We start from the raw sequence: 14,421 nt of genomic DNA on the forward strand, positions 1-14,421 counted from the left end.
GTGAATTGGGATAGCTGGTTAACATTTGTAGAAAAAAAAAACAAATTTATAAAAAATACAAAGTTATATCTTTTAGAGAAAGAACACCTGTCTATAGCTATGTTATTAAATTACACATGTTACACTGTAGATGTACTTGTACTTATTCTTTTAAAAAAGATTAATAAATTATGGCTTAAAAAAAATCACCAAAATAAGCTTTTTCGTTAATATAAAAAGTTATTAGAAATTCTTTAGTATTGTAATATACAATGTAATCATAAGTAATCATGATTACTTTAAAGAAAAGTAATCTAATGTAATCAATTACATTTGAAATAAGGTGTACTTGTAATGTAATCGATTACATTTTATAAGTAAAGTAATTGTAATTTAATCATCCCTGACGTCTAATGTATAGAAATAAAAACAGACTAAACAGTAAAAGTAATATTTATAAAGACAAATTAAAGATTTAACACGTTATTTAGATTATTAAAAATGTTAGTACCACGAATTTATACTTCAAAACCATCGTATATTATTTGTGAAGTTGAAATGGAATATTTATCAACAACAACAAGGTCTTGGTATCTTCCGATGAACCTTTTCTTTATAGAAAAATGAGGAGACGTTCTTTGACACACCCCTAGTTCATCATCTATCTACTCGGACACTAGTGACGTTTTACAAAGAGCTGCAAGGTTTCGAATACAGAATATGTTGGGAAATGTTTATCCAATATGCAGGTGAAGTTGGTATATTGCTACTTAGGTTGGGGAAATTTAATCATCATTTTCTACGCGAGGAAAAGCCGGTACCAAGTCAGGAATATGACAATTGTTATCCATTCGTTAGATGTGTTAATGTTTTGATTTTTCCATTTGATTAAAGTTTTAAAGTTTTGTTGGAGTTCGGCATTTCTGATTTATGCAGCATGTACAAGTTGAAGCCAAGTCTGATAAGAATTAAGAAGTTTATTCTGAAACCTCGTGAAGAAAGAGTGCAGCGCTCAACTTTCAAAACGTTGTTGTGAGTGGTTTGTGAGAATCCATTTACAATATACCTTATTTTCCATTGCAGTCCAAATTTTACGCCCTTCGTCGCGGTCAATACAAATAAAAATAACAAATTTATAAAATAATCTACTTCCAACAACGTATGCGACCTTTGAAAATTGTACGTGATAGTTTTCAGCAACAACACCGAAAAAGAACATACTGTATTGAAAAGGATGTGAAATAAAACAGACAAGCATCTTCACAGACACACACGTTGTATAAAACCGGAATCATGCGCTTCGTTGAGGATAATGTAACTAATTTTCTGACATTCGTGTTCATCAAAGTTGAAATATAGATGATGTAATACCATAGAGATTATTGTAAATGAAGAACTTAGAAGTTTAATGATACATCGTTTGAAACTTATTCTTTTATACGAAAGGATTAGTTTAGGAAATACCACAGAAAAAGATAGAAAAGTCACATGTTGTATACTATTGCCAGAGCCAAAAGATGTACTTTACATATTGTATTTTTATAGTTCGTTCTTATGTTGTACTGTTATACCACTGTCCCATGTTAGGGGGAGGGTTGGGATCCCGCTAACATGTTTAACCCCGCCACATTATTTATGTATGTGCCTGTCTCAAGTCAAGAGCCTGTAATTCAGTGGTTGTCGTTTATTTATGTGTTACATATTTGTTGTTCGTTCATTTTTTTACATACATAAGGCAGTTAGTTTTCTCGTTTGAATTGTTTTACATTTTCTTATCGGGGCCTTTTATAGCTCACTATGCGGTATGGGCTTAGCTCATTGTTGAAGGCCGTACGGTGACCTATAGGTGTTAACGTCTGTGTTATTTTGGTCTTTTGTGGATAGTTGTCTCATTGGCAATCATACCACATCTTCTTTTTTTTTATATTTAACAGATCTTTTGGCGTTTTAAAGTATCCCCACTTCCCACAGAGTAGGTAATTATGTCTTTAATTGCTGATAATATTGATGTACATAGATGTACATAGTGTGCCAATTGGTTGTGCATGTTATGTAAAGCACTTTAAACATCCAGCAATGTAATATAAAAATTGATATATGGCATGATTGTAAATGAGACAACTATTCAATAAAGATTAAATTAATTAGATGTAAGCAATTATAGGTAACAGCAACAATACGGCTTTTAATGATGAGAAAAACCTCAAAAGGTCCCTGCTGCGAAATGTGAAACAATTCAGTTGGAAAAACTAACTCTTCTTTTTTATAACAAAGCAATTTACGAAAAACAAATATAACTTTGTTTGTAATTGCTGTATCCAGTGGGGACGGACTAAGGTTGATGATCATAGTGACTCCTCGTCCTTTACATCTCTAAATAGTAGGATATTGCTATTATTTCTCAACTTCTTTTGGTTTTAACGCATAGAAAATAAAATTCAAGTACTATGCCTATACTTAAAATAATCAGGAAACGTCTCCTCTCTTGTCAATGAAGGAAAATACATAGGGCCTGTCGAAAAAATTATTTAATGTTTCTTGTTGCGAGCATAGACATCGAAAATGTGATTTAAATCCCTTTTTCATTGGTGTGATTTCGGCAGAAACTGAGGAGAAACTATCTAATCGTAAAGCCACATTCTTTTGGCAAGAGTTTAGGGATTTCGTTAAAATCGGTATAGCCTTAAATGCTTGAACTATTTTCTTTCATTGATTCCTACATAATGATGAAAAGTCTATTTACCAAAAAAAAAAAAAAAAACTAGTACATGTACACGGTTAGTTTGAAGTTTGAAATAAAAGAGGTAAATGTTGGTACCAATAGTTAACTCCAATCATTTTACGGACGACGTACTTTACTTTTGACTGTGATTGATTATTCAAGTTTTGAATTTGATTTGATACATGCACAAATATAATCACAAAATGGTCAACTTACATCAAAAAACCCTTCTCTCAATTTTAAAAAGAGACCCAGACTCGGTTACAATGAGACTTTAACTCCTGGACACAAGCAAATTAACACAGTTATATAGAGGTCAACTTACAGTCTGAAAAGAAGATAGCCGGACATATGCATTATACGATATTTCAAACACTAAAGGCAAAAGTATAAATTGGCTGTGAATAAATTATTGGAGACTATTTCTATATCATTCATTTGATATATCAAAATTTAGCATTCTAACGAACACAACCGCTTGAACAATAAAAAACCCACTCAAATACTAACGACAACAACGACTGGGACAATAAAACAACTCTCAGACATGAGTGGAAAACATCGCCGTTGACTGACACAGATAAATGGTTCCAGATTAAAATGAAGTCATTCACATCCCATCCATAGTTAGATAGAAGATTGCACTTGTGTGAATAATACGCAATTTTAGACGACCCTTAATTTTCCAGTTGAAAATTTGATTTTTAAACCAAACGGAAACATTTAAAAACACTGGTCTTGGCATTACAAGAGATGCCTCATTATATGTTTTTATATTTTTATCTCTTTTCAATAGCTCTATTTGGTTATATATTGATCCTTTTCATATACAGTCATACGAAGTAGCTAGATTGGAGTCTTGTTTAATCTTTCCTAGTAACGAAAAAAAAACCACCCGATTCAAAATGGTGACAATAGTCCGTTATGATGTGAAAGTCATGCATCTGTACGTATGGTTACAAATAAGACACATATAGCCACCAAAGTCATCGGGATAAGACTATAAACTGCGGGTCGTCGTACTGCCTTCGACAATATGTATGTAGTACATTTCATCTCCCCCAATTTTTGCTTGGGTTGATGTTGCTCAGTCTTTAGTATTCCTTGCTGCCTGTGTACCTTAAACGTGTCTTTTGGTCAGTTTTAGTGTTTTGCCATGGCATTGTTAGTTTGTTGGTTAATTTAATAAATAAAGGCATACAAAGTTTATAATTGGAGTACAGATTGTGTAAAAATTTGCACATTATCTCAGAAAAAAAAAAGTTTTCAACCCCATAATGCAATATATATTTGAGACTTTTATGTTTATTCTTGAATAACAGAACAAAGTCAATTATTTTTTTTTTGTACCTAATATGGTTTTGGCAGTCAAATGAAGTTTATTATATACGTTTTTAATGCTTTGTGGGTTCTACTAAAAACGACAAAAATGTCGTTTTGGTGTGCTTGCGGTAAACGAAACGAACTTTTTGGCGCCGAAAGGGTTAAGTCGGTGAACTGTTTGACTTAATTAAAACTAGGTAAGGAAATCTTATACTGTCTTTGCACAACTTAACAAATTAAGATGACTAACATCATTCATTGTTTATAATAAAATAATTTTATTTTGTGATGAAGGAATCCTGCAATAGTAAATGAAAAAGTCTTGTCCTAAATTTGTACGTAAAACAATCTCCTTCAGACTAGCATTTTAATCACTTTTATTCAAAGCATGTTCATACTTACATGAAGTGTGACTTACTTCATATGACTAGTGATCTAGAACATAATTGTTGACTTAGCATTCAAATGCATCTATATATAATAGTTATTAATTTTTTTTAAATAAAAGAAAATATTAGACCGAGACTTTTTTGTTCTTATTTATTTTCAAGTTCATGATAAGAACCATTTATTTATTGGTTTAATGTTTTTTTTTATAGTTTGAGTCCATTCATTAAAACTTGCATGTAATCAATGAGACAAATGATTTTCCTCACGACAGCAGCAATATCCGAACTTCATCCGCGTATGGAGTATACATTTCTGAACTCATACGATATTCAATAAACTCAATATGTACGCAAGACGGCCGTTTGGTCCTTTAAAGACTCATCAGTGACGCTCAGGTAAGGTAATCTATTCCTAGGGTTGAAAATCCTTAGCGCTTCAAAAAGTTTTATAAAAGTTTATTTATAACGAGAGGATGCAGCTGCTACTTAGACTTTGAATTATAATCGTTGTCGGAGCTAAATACTAATGATATAAAAATAAATATGTGGTATGATTGCCAATGAGACAACTCTCCACAAGAGACCAAAATGACACAGACATTAACAACTATAGGTCATCTTACGCCCTTCAACAATGAGCAAAGCCCATACTTGCATATCTAGCTTTAAAAGGCCCCGGAATGACGATGTGAAACAATTCAAACGAGAAAACTAACGGTCTTATTTATTTACAAAAAAATGAACGAAAAAAAATATGTAACATAAACAAACGACAACCACTGAATTACAGGCTCCTGACCTGGGACAGGCACATATATACAGAATATGGCGGGGTTAAACATGTTAGCGGGATCCCAAATCCCCCCTAACCTGGGACAGAGGTATAACAATACAACATAAGAACTTCTTTAGTAGAAAGCTATCCCAAAGTGATTTCAAAACCCAAAATTAATAACTGCTTTGCCTACCAAAAACTATTTATAGCCCTCAGTATAGCCACAGTAAAAGGAAAGGTAATGGTCGAATTGTGTTTACAGTTTCTGTTATCTTCCATACTATATGAAATTCTGATTTTCATATATGGATTTTCCCAAAGACTAAAACATGAATTGATCGTGGAAATCCAGAGCTATTAGATAAATAATGAAAATTATTAACATCATAATGCACGTTGTTGGAACTGAAATAAAGAACAAATAATATCGTAATATAAGAACAAGTAATATCTTTATATTATTATATTGTATGATTAGAATACAGTTCTTAGAAATATGAGCTGAAACATAAAACTTTAACAATATCTATATGCAGAACTCAAGATAATCAATGAGATTCATAGATTAATAAAATCTATTATTAATAAGAAGTGAAGGTCACATGCTTGTTTTCCAGCTGCACGTGGTGAACAATTATCATATTGTGTAAAGAATACATTTGAAAAAAAATATCATGTATAATATGAAGGAACAACGTGAAACAAAGGATTAGAAGATAATCTTCCGTCTCTCTTTTACCTTAGTTATATATGCTTTCGGTAACAACACAAAAATACGCCTCTCTTTAACTCTAGTTTATGCTATTAGAAATTTAAAAAACCATTCAGGGTCATCGTACGTTCTATCATTTAACAAGTCCTTGACTGAATTGTTGTACTTTTTATCATTTTAGCCTGGATTTTGAGTATTGTTGACATCTAATAAATTCATATTAAAGGTGCACAGAGTTCTCTGCTTAAAAAATCTTTCTGTTTCAACCCGTCATGTTTTTCTTACTACAATCTTAATACAATCTATAAACTGTATATATATATAATATTTTGAACTAGTTAACCTACTGGCAGAATTACAGGTTATCATGCCAGAGAAAGGGCTTACGGCACGTAAGAGGTAACAACATCTGGAAACTACATGTGACATATAATATTAATATTGGTATCGGATTTGACCTGGAAATTGTTAATTATTGGTAAAACTAATTATGTTGAAAACCATATGTCGTTGAATGGTGTTATTATATAATCTATTGTCTTATATTATTTATATATTAAGTTGAATTCTTTGGTTCATGATTTTTACGTCATGCCGGCTATCAAATTGGACATCGTTATTTTAGTATCATAGATTCTTTAACATTGCCTATTATTCTAAATTTCCCTTTTTCTAAAAAAATGTTTGGATTTTAAATATTCTCGCCCTTTCCCATCCTAAACAAATTTATGTATTTATAAAATTATGGTAAACAATTGTGTAGATTATTGCACCACGAAAGTTGAAGCAATGTTAAATAGCTGTGTTTTTATACATCTAGCATTTGAATATACATGTTAAGGCTCGACTATTTTATTAATTACTTGGGACTGTACACCATTTTTGAATAACCCTGTTTCGAATCCGAGTTTCTACAAACAGGATGTCTGATTCAAATTGCAAAAACCAATCGCAATATCAATTTAAGCTCTGAGTTTGCTTTATAATCTGGATGAATTTATTAATGCACCGCCGAATTGTGTGTCGACCTGTAGTGATCAGTCCGTCAGTTACGAATAATGTCCGCTCTACATATTGAGACCAGTTATGATTTCATACTTTAAACTTGAAATGTATATCAATCATCACAAGATGTAATAATGTAAGTACAAACTCCTAGATCAAAGGTCATGATCAGTTGGTTTCAATTGACGACCTCATTTCCTAAGGTGAAGATCGTGTCCGCTCTAGATCTTGAGAACCATTATGATTTCAATGTTTATACTTAGAATATATATTATCCAACACCAGAGGGTGTGTCATTATGTATGTATTAGAACTTTCTAGGTGAAAGGTCAAGGTCAAAACGTTTGGTTTCATTTGACATGTCATATGGTAAAGATACGATTTCTTTACCATACTTTATCCACAGCGGGCTCCAATCTCAATGATGTCTAGTGTTATCTATCATATCTTCATATTTTGTTTCCTGGATACCTTCAATAAATTTCAAGTGAAACTTTATTTATTTATGGTAGATACATTTAAAGTCTAATTTCCATGTGAAGTTAAACCCTGTGCCATGCGACTTAAAAGAAGGTTTCGAATAAAAAAATTAACACACCAGCTTCATTATGACCTTTAAGATAGTATCTAATTTTGGTCTCACGAAACATTCTGATTTTTAAGGATTTCCTTATTTTACCTAAATCAATTAAAGAGTGGGACGAAAAATACCAGAGGGACAGTCAAACTCATCGAAATCGAAAATAAACTGACAACGCCATGGCTAAAAATTTAAAGGACAAACAGACAATAGTACACATGACACAACATAGAAAACTAAAGAATAAACAACACGAACCCCACCAAAAACTAGGGGTGATCTCGGGTGCTTCGGAAGGGTAAGAAAATCCTGCTCCACATATGGCACACGTCGTGTTGCTTATGAGATATCAAATCCGGTAAATAGTCTAATTCGGTAGGTCAAATTTATGAAAGGGAAGGGAATTGTAGTTGCGACGTAAGGAACATATCCGATATCATTTGTGAAACGGTTATTCCATAACGGTCAACCAACTCGTAAAATTTGCGAAGAGATGATTTCAACTTCACCATTTGGAACTCTTGATTTTATAGCTTCCTTGTGAGCAACAACCCTCTATCATAAAAATCATGATAGCAAATGCAAGCACAGGAATATCGTATCAATTGGAGAGATATATACACCGTATGCAGGTGCTGCTTGAATGTTGCTACTTAGAAATGGAAAGTTCACAATTGGAGAGCTGAAATCATCTCTTTTGTCGTAAAGTTTTGTTTTCAATCTACTCTCATTTTCAATTTCAAGATGTTTTTCAAGATATGAGGCCGTCAAATATAGGGACTTTCCAATTTGATTTTCCTCTGAGTTCAGTATTTTTGTGATTTTACTTTTTATTGTACAGGTAAACTTGGTTTTGAAGAGTATTCTTCTTTCGGAGGTGTATGAATACCTGAACATATTCTCAAAATAACCAATTTATGTAAAAAGATATATAGATTTAAAAAGATACCAGGATTAAAATATTTTACGTCAGAAGCGAGTTAAGTCTTCACAACAGGTGGTGAATTAATGTACTTTTAAGATAAATAAACTCATCATAGATACCAGGACTAAATTTCGTATATACGCCAGACGCGCGTTTCGTCTACAAAAGACTCATCAGTGATGCTCGAATCCAAAAAAGTTAAAAAGGCCATATAAAGTTCGAAGTTGAAGAGCATTATGGACCAACATTCCTAAAAGTTTGGCGAAATATAACTAAGGTAATCTATGCCTGAGGTAGAAAAGCTTAAGTATTTAAAAAACCAAAATTTTGTAAACGGGTAATTTATAAATATAACCATAACAATGAACCATTGCGAATATGTCACCGGACTTTTACATAATAAACTGAAGAAAAAAAATAGAAAATGTGTTTCTGGTAGTGCATATTGATAGAGTGGTTATTTCTCATTTTATTATTGAAACGGAACTTCTCAACTACTCTTTGTCCTTTATTATAAAAATGACACTTTTAATGCATACACACATGTTATTAATTAATGACTTTGCATATTGTTTGACCTTCATATACTCTTTTAATTTGTTGTTATTCCAGTAAGTGGGCCTAAATCAGTTAAACATTAAAATTTCCATTAAAGTTTGATGTTAGTCGCTTTGATATTGATTTGATATGCATTATTAAAGAAAGTTTATTCTATTATGAAAAAAAGGTCGAAAAACCCATTGTTACTACCAGAAATTTCACATGTACCTTTTCTAATAAATAATGTCACCTGTCTAAAAGTTTAAGAGCCATTGTTCCAGTAGAACCCCAGATATATTTATTCTTTAAAGGTCGGATTTTTTTATTGAATGTACAATCGCTTGCAAGTTTAAAACTGTCTTAAATACATTACATATGCATTAACTATTACGTAAACTATGTCAGTGTTTAAGTTCATGAATGAAACTAGAAATATGCCTTCATGGAAACACTTACACAGATTCAATTTGGTTTATGCAAAGATGATAATATGAATAGAAAAAGGAAGATGTGGTATAACTGCCATTAAGACAACTCTCCACAAGACACCAAATGACACAAGTGCAATTTAGACGGGTCTTTACTGAGTTATATCATACACTGTGATTCATAACAGTAGAAGATCATTCCTGAAATGTTGCAGTGTCTGGAATTTTAACTTACACCAATGGTGTCATATGGTTAAGGATATTGTTAGATAATAGATATGCATGTGCAAACCCTGCAAATTTATTCAAAAATGGTAAATGTTTTGACAACGAAAAATAGTTCTTCTGACGGTACAATCACTGGACATTTCTCCTTAATAAAGACAATGGGGCATAACGTGTTAACCTGAGTTCGTTCTTTTAGTCTATCCGTCCGTCCTATGTAGGTTTCCGAACTCGAAATTAAGTTTGCCTCATCCAAATGTTATGAAACTCATACACAATAAGATACAAAATTCGCAGTCACATGTGTCTCATTTGGGCAGTGAGTCATTTGCCGTTCTAAAGTGATGCCCCTTTATAACTTGCAAAAATTGCAATTGTGTCCGTTTCTGCACTCAAACCTTAGTTTGTCTCTTCAAAATTTTACAAAACTCGTACATACTGATAAGCATCACAACACCAAGAAAGAGTTCGAATTTGAATTGGAAGTCACTAACCGTTCTTGTTCCTTTTTAACTTTGATAAATGCATATCCATTTTCAGAAAAAGTAAAATAAAATTGGCATGTACATGACACCGTTTCCATGGCAACCTCTGCATATACCATATTTGTGTATATTCTAAGATTAAGGATATGGGGGAAGATCAATTTAAGAGAGTAAATGCATTTGTTTGAAATGGATTTATTGGAAGTTTTATATGTCAATGACATCAGCATTCGGTAAATAACAAAAAAATCTGAGATAACACAAACTTGTTCAAATAAGATATTCCAGAATTCCCAAATTTACTAAATTTTCACTGATTTTATCAAAACCATGGCATATATGTATGACATAAAATATAATTTGCAATAATTAATCTTCTTTTTTTTTGCATCTTAAATCATTTACAGTAAGCTAAATTATTACAGAAAAAAGTATGGGTACATTATTTGGAAAAAAATTTACAATAACATGAAAAATATAACTTTACCTTTTCAAATACTTAAATAATGATGAGTTTGTTCACCTTATAAAGGTGCAGTAGACAATACAAAATAAAAGTATGAAATGATTTTGCCTTTTAGATCTTATTATTTTGCACTAAAGACAGTGTGTAGACTTAAAGTTTCTACTCAAGCCAAAAGATGGCGGGAAATTTTTGACTGGTTATATAGGCAAAATTTTGAGGGAAAACTTTCCCGTACTTTTCACTATTTTATTTTTTTTAAAAGTTTATGTCCAAGTTATTGGGAAAAAAATATTCTATTTTGACTTTTTCTAGATTTGCATCACTTTCAAATAATTAAATCATAATCCTGGTACCTTTCAATTAAAACGAACATGAACGAGCGAAATATTAAAACAAAACGCGAATTTTTAAATAATTTTTCATTGTCATATAAACAAATGAAACACATGTGTGACAAACTGAAACAATAGACAAACATACATACATATACTTTTTAAAAAATAATTACGTCAATTTGATAAGTAATACCAATTCCCCAAAACAGTAAAATGGGAACTCATAATTTAACTATCATGGCATTATTTATGCAACGACATGTTATTTTGCAATTCTTTACCTGCATTTCTTAGACACTTTTCTAAAGCTGTTCCAACGCTGTTTTAATTGACATATAGAACACATTATTGATTTGAAACTAATCAGCAATTATCATTACTTAGAAAAAAAATCAACCTGATGTTCAATAAATACCCTTAATGATAAATTTCGTAGGCAATTATTTGGAATGTTTAGCTGATTGAAATTGATCGCCCTGTATTTGAATGCGGAGAGACAAATTGAAAATCCTGCAGGCAGACATTTATACCAATATCAGACTTAAAGTGACATCATTCGTGTAATGACAATAAAAATATTTATAGGTCAAATATTCCACTGTTCAGTCAAATCATGATACTCACAAATTTAAAAATAGATCAAGATTTTGTTTCACAGTAATAAACACATATTTTTCTGACCTCTATTGAGAAGCATAGAAATATGAAGGAATAAAAACAAAAAACTTTTCTTTCGGACCGATTACATTAACTTTGTGCAAACATTTACATGTCATTCATTTTAGGATAGGTACCAAACGTGCGTAGCCCTTATCCTAACAAGCATGTAACTTATATTTTTATATTGTGTGTAACATTGAAAATAGAACAAAGAGACAACAACCCTGATAAAAAGCAAAAATCAGCACAAGGCCACCAAAGGGTCTTCAATACAGCGCAAAAATCCCGCACCCGCAGGCCCCTTTACAGATAAGTCTACTAGTTCAACACAAATGGACGTCAAAATAAACTTCAAAACATGAACCACTAAGACAGCAACCATTTGTTTTTCGGGGGGAGGGACAAGGGGAGCAATGTTTTTTTAGACAAACTTTTTTTATAAATTGAGCCAAAATAACTTGCAATTTTTTCCAGGGTCAATCAAATACAAATATTTTTTTCACCATCTATTGAAAACAATTTTTGTTTTTGGTCATCTTACTACTGAACCATCTACTAGTATCACATAAATAGCATTGCTCTTGTTGTGGGTTGGGTAGGGATTGGTTTCTGCTGTTTTAAAGTCCATTTCCTGTCGTGTGATATTCAACGGATACAGATGCAAAGCAGTCTACTTTGTTCAGAAATATTACAATACATACACGTACACCATCCCCGGTGCATTTCAATCCTGTTCCGATACCTTTGCAGACTGTGGAAGAAGCTATAAACTAGCAACCTTGATCATTTTTAATATGTTTATTGTTGCAATTTTATTAGATATAAAAAAAAAGATGTGGTATGATTGCCAATGAGACAACTCTCAAAAAAAGACCAAAATGACACAGAAATTAACAACTATAGGTCACTGTATGGCCTTCAACAATGAGCAAAGCCTATACCGCATAGTTAGCTATAAAGGTTCCGAAAAGACAATGTAAAGTGAAGCTCGAATGAAAAATGTTTAAAAGGCCAAATAAAGTACGAAGTTGAAGAGCATTGAGGACTCAAAATTCCAAAAAGTGTTGCCAATTACGGCTAAGGTAATCTATTCCCGGAATAAGAAAATCCTTAGTTTTTCAAAGCCACTAACAAGTAATCAAAAATCATGCACCTAAATGGAATTAGTGTAAAGACGTCTTAAAAAGTCGGAGAAGAACATGACCTTGTGTAATGCCAAGATACAGGTATCGACAGATTGTAGATCCATGAATGTGTATACCTGTATAACATACTAGTAATATTTAGTTTGATTTTAATTTACTGATAACAAAATCAATATTTATACCAATAAAAACAATATTCAATAATCTTTCCATGGTTTAAATGGCATTGTGTGAGTCATCTATTCAAGACGAATATCTTTTGTTATCAAAACTAAATGTTTGATTGATAGTTTACCATGTACATGTATATGTTGTACACCCAGTCAAACGTTTTGAAGCACTATCCAAAAGGGCTAGTTGGATAGAAAAAACATAGGTCGAATTGATGTTTACTACCTCTACAAAATATTTATGTCACCTGTGATGATTTCGAAGTGATCCGAACCTGCTAGGAGGGTTTGGGGCATGGAAAATTTCGAAAATTAGACGTAAAATCCGGCATTCTGGTGTTACATTTTTGTATCTGGAAGAGAATATAACTTATAAAAAAAGTAAAAACATCTTCGAGTCAAATGAAAAGTTCTCATTTTCTCAAATAAAAATTAATATAGTTCTTTTACCCCAAAACAATCTGTTTTTCAATAAACAAATGTACCATTTCAAGTAAAAAGAAATTTTTAGCACTAAGTAAATTACTACTCAATTAGGGATTGTAACTTTTTTGGAGAAAATTCCCTAATTGGTGGATGACCCTAGATGCTCTAATTGGTTTATTCCAAAACAAATTTGTTCTCTTCAGTGATGATTCAAACTTAATTTTTTCTATATTTTTCAAAAACAAACTTTTTCCCCAAAATAATCCATAGCCCCCACCCAACAAGAATGGTTGCTGCCTAATCATAAAATAAATATACAAGATTGAGAAAAACCAGATTCTCCCGACTTGGGAATGACGCAAAATGCTGTGGTATTTTATATATCTGTTTTTGTATTGCTATGAGTTACAATTTATGACAAAAATCAGCAAAGACCCATCTTAACAACACAAATTTAATAATACTTTTAGATATTTGGATGATATTTTGGCTCTCAATAATGAAGACTTCAGTATGTATACTAAAGAAATTTATCCTGTTGAAATTACTTTAAATAAAGCTAATACTAACAATGACCACTGCCCTTTCCTCGATCTTGATATCTATATCATTAACGGAAAGCTTAATACTAAAATTTATGATAAAAGGGATGATTTTTCATTTCCTATCGTTAATTATCAATTTTTAGATGGTGACGGTCCTTTGTCACTATCTTACAGTGTTTATATATCTCAACTTGTACGATTCGCTCGTGTATGTAACAATGTTTTAGATTTTAACGAGAGAAATTTATGTTTTACTGAAAAAATATTACACCAGGGTTTTCGATATCACAAACTAGTCAAAAGATTTACTATTTTTTTTCATCGGTATTAGGACATCATTCAACATGCAGACTTCTTATACGTTCAGGTATTTCACATCCATCTTTTTTATGGAAATATTCTTTATAAGGCCCACACATGTCAGTATTCACCTCAGAAGCTAACAAAACCTTTAAATAGACTTATTAAGAAGGGATATAGCTACGATACTGTTTTCATTAATGATTGTATATTTTGGCGTTAATATTGATTCACTTATAGGGTTTTTGCATCGGAACTAAACACATTTATTTAAAAACCAGTTGTT

This window comes from Mytilus galloprovincialis, chromosome 1 (genome assembly GCF_965363235.1).
Source record: "Mytilus galloprovincialis chromosome 1, xbMytGall1.hap1.1, whole genome shotgun sequence".
NCBI classification, from domain to species: Eukaryota; Metazoa; Mollusca; class Bivalvia; order Mytilida; family Mytilidae; genus Mytilus; species Mytilus galloprovincialis.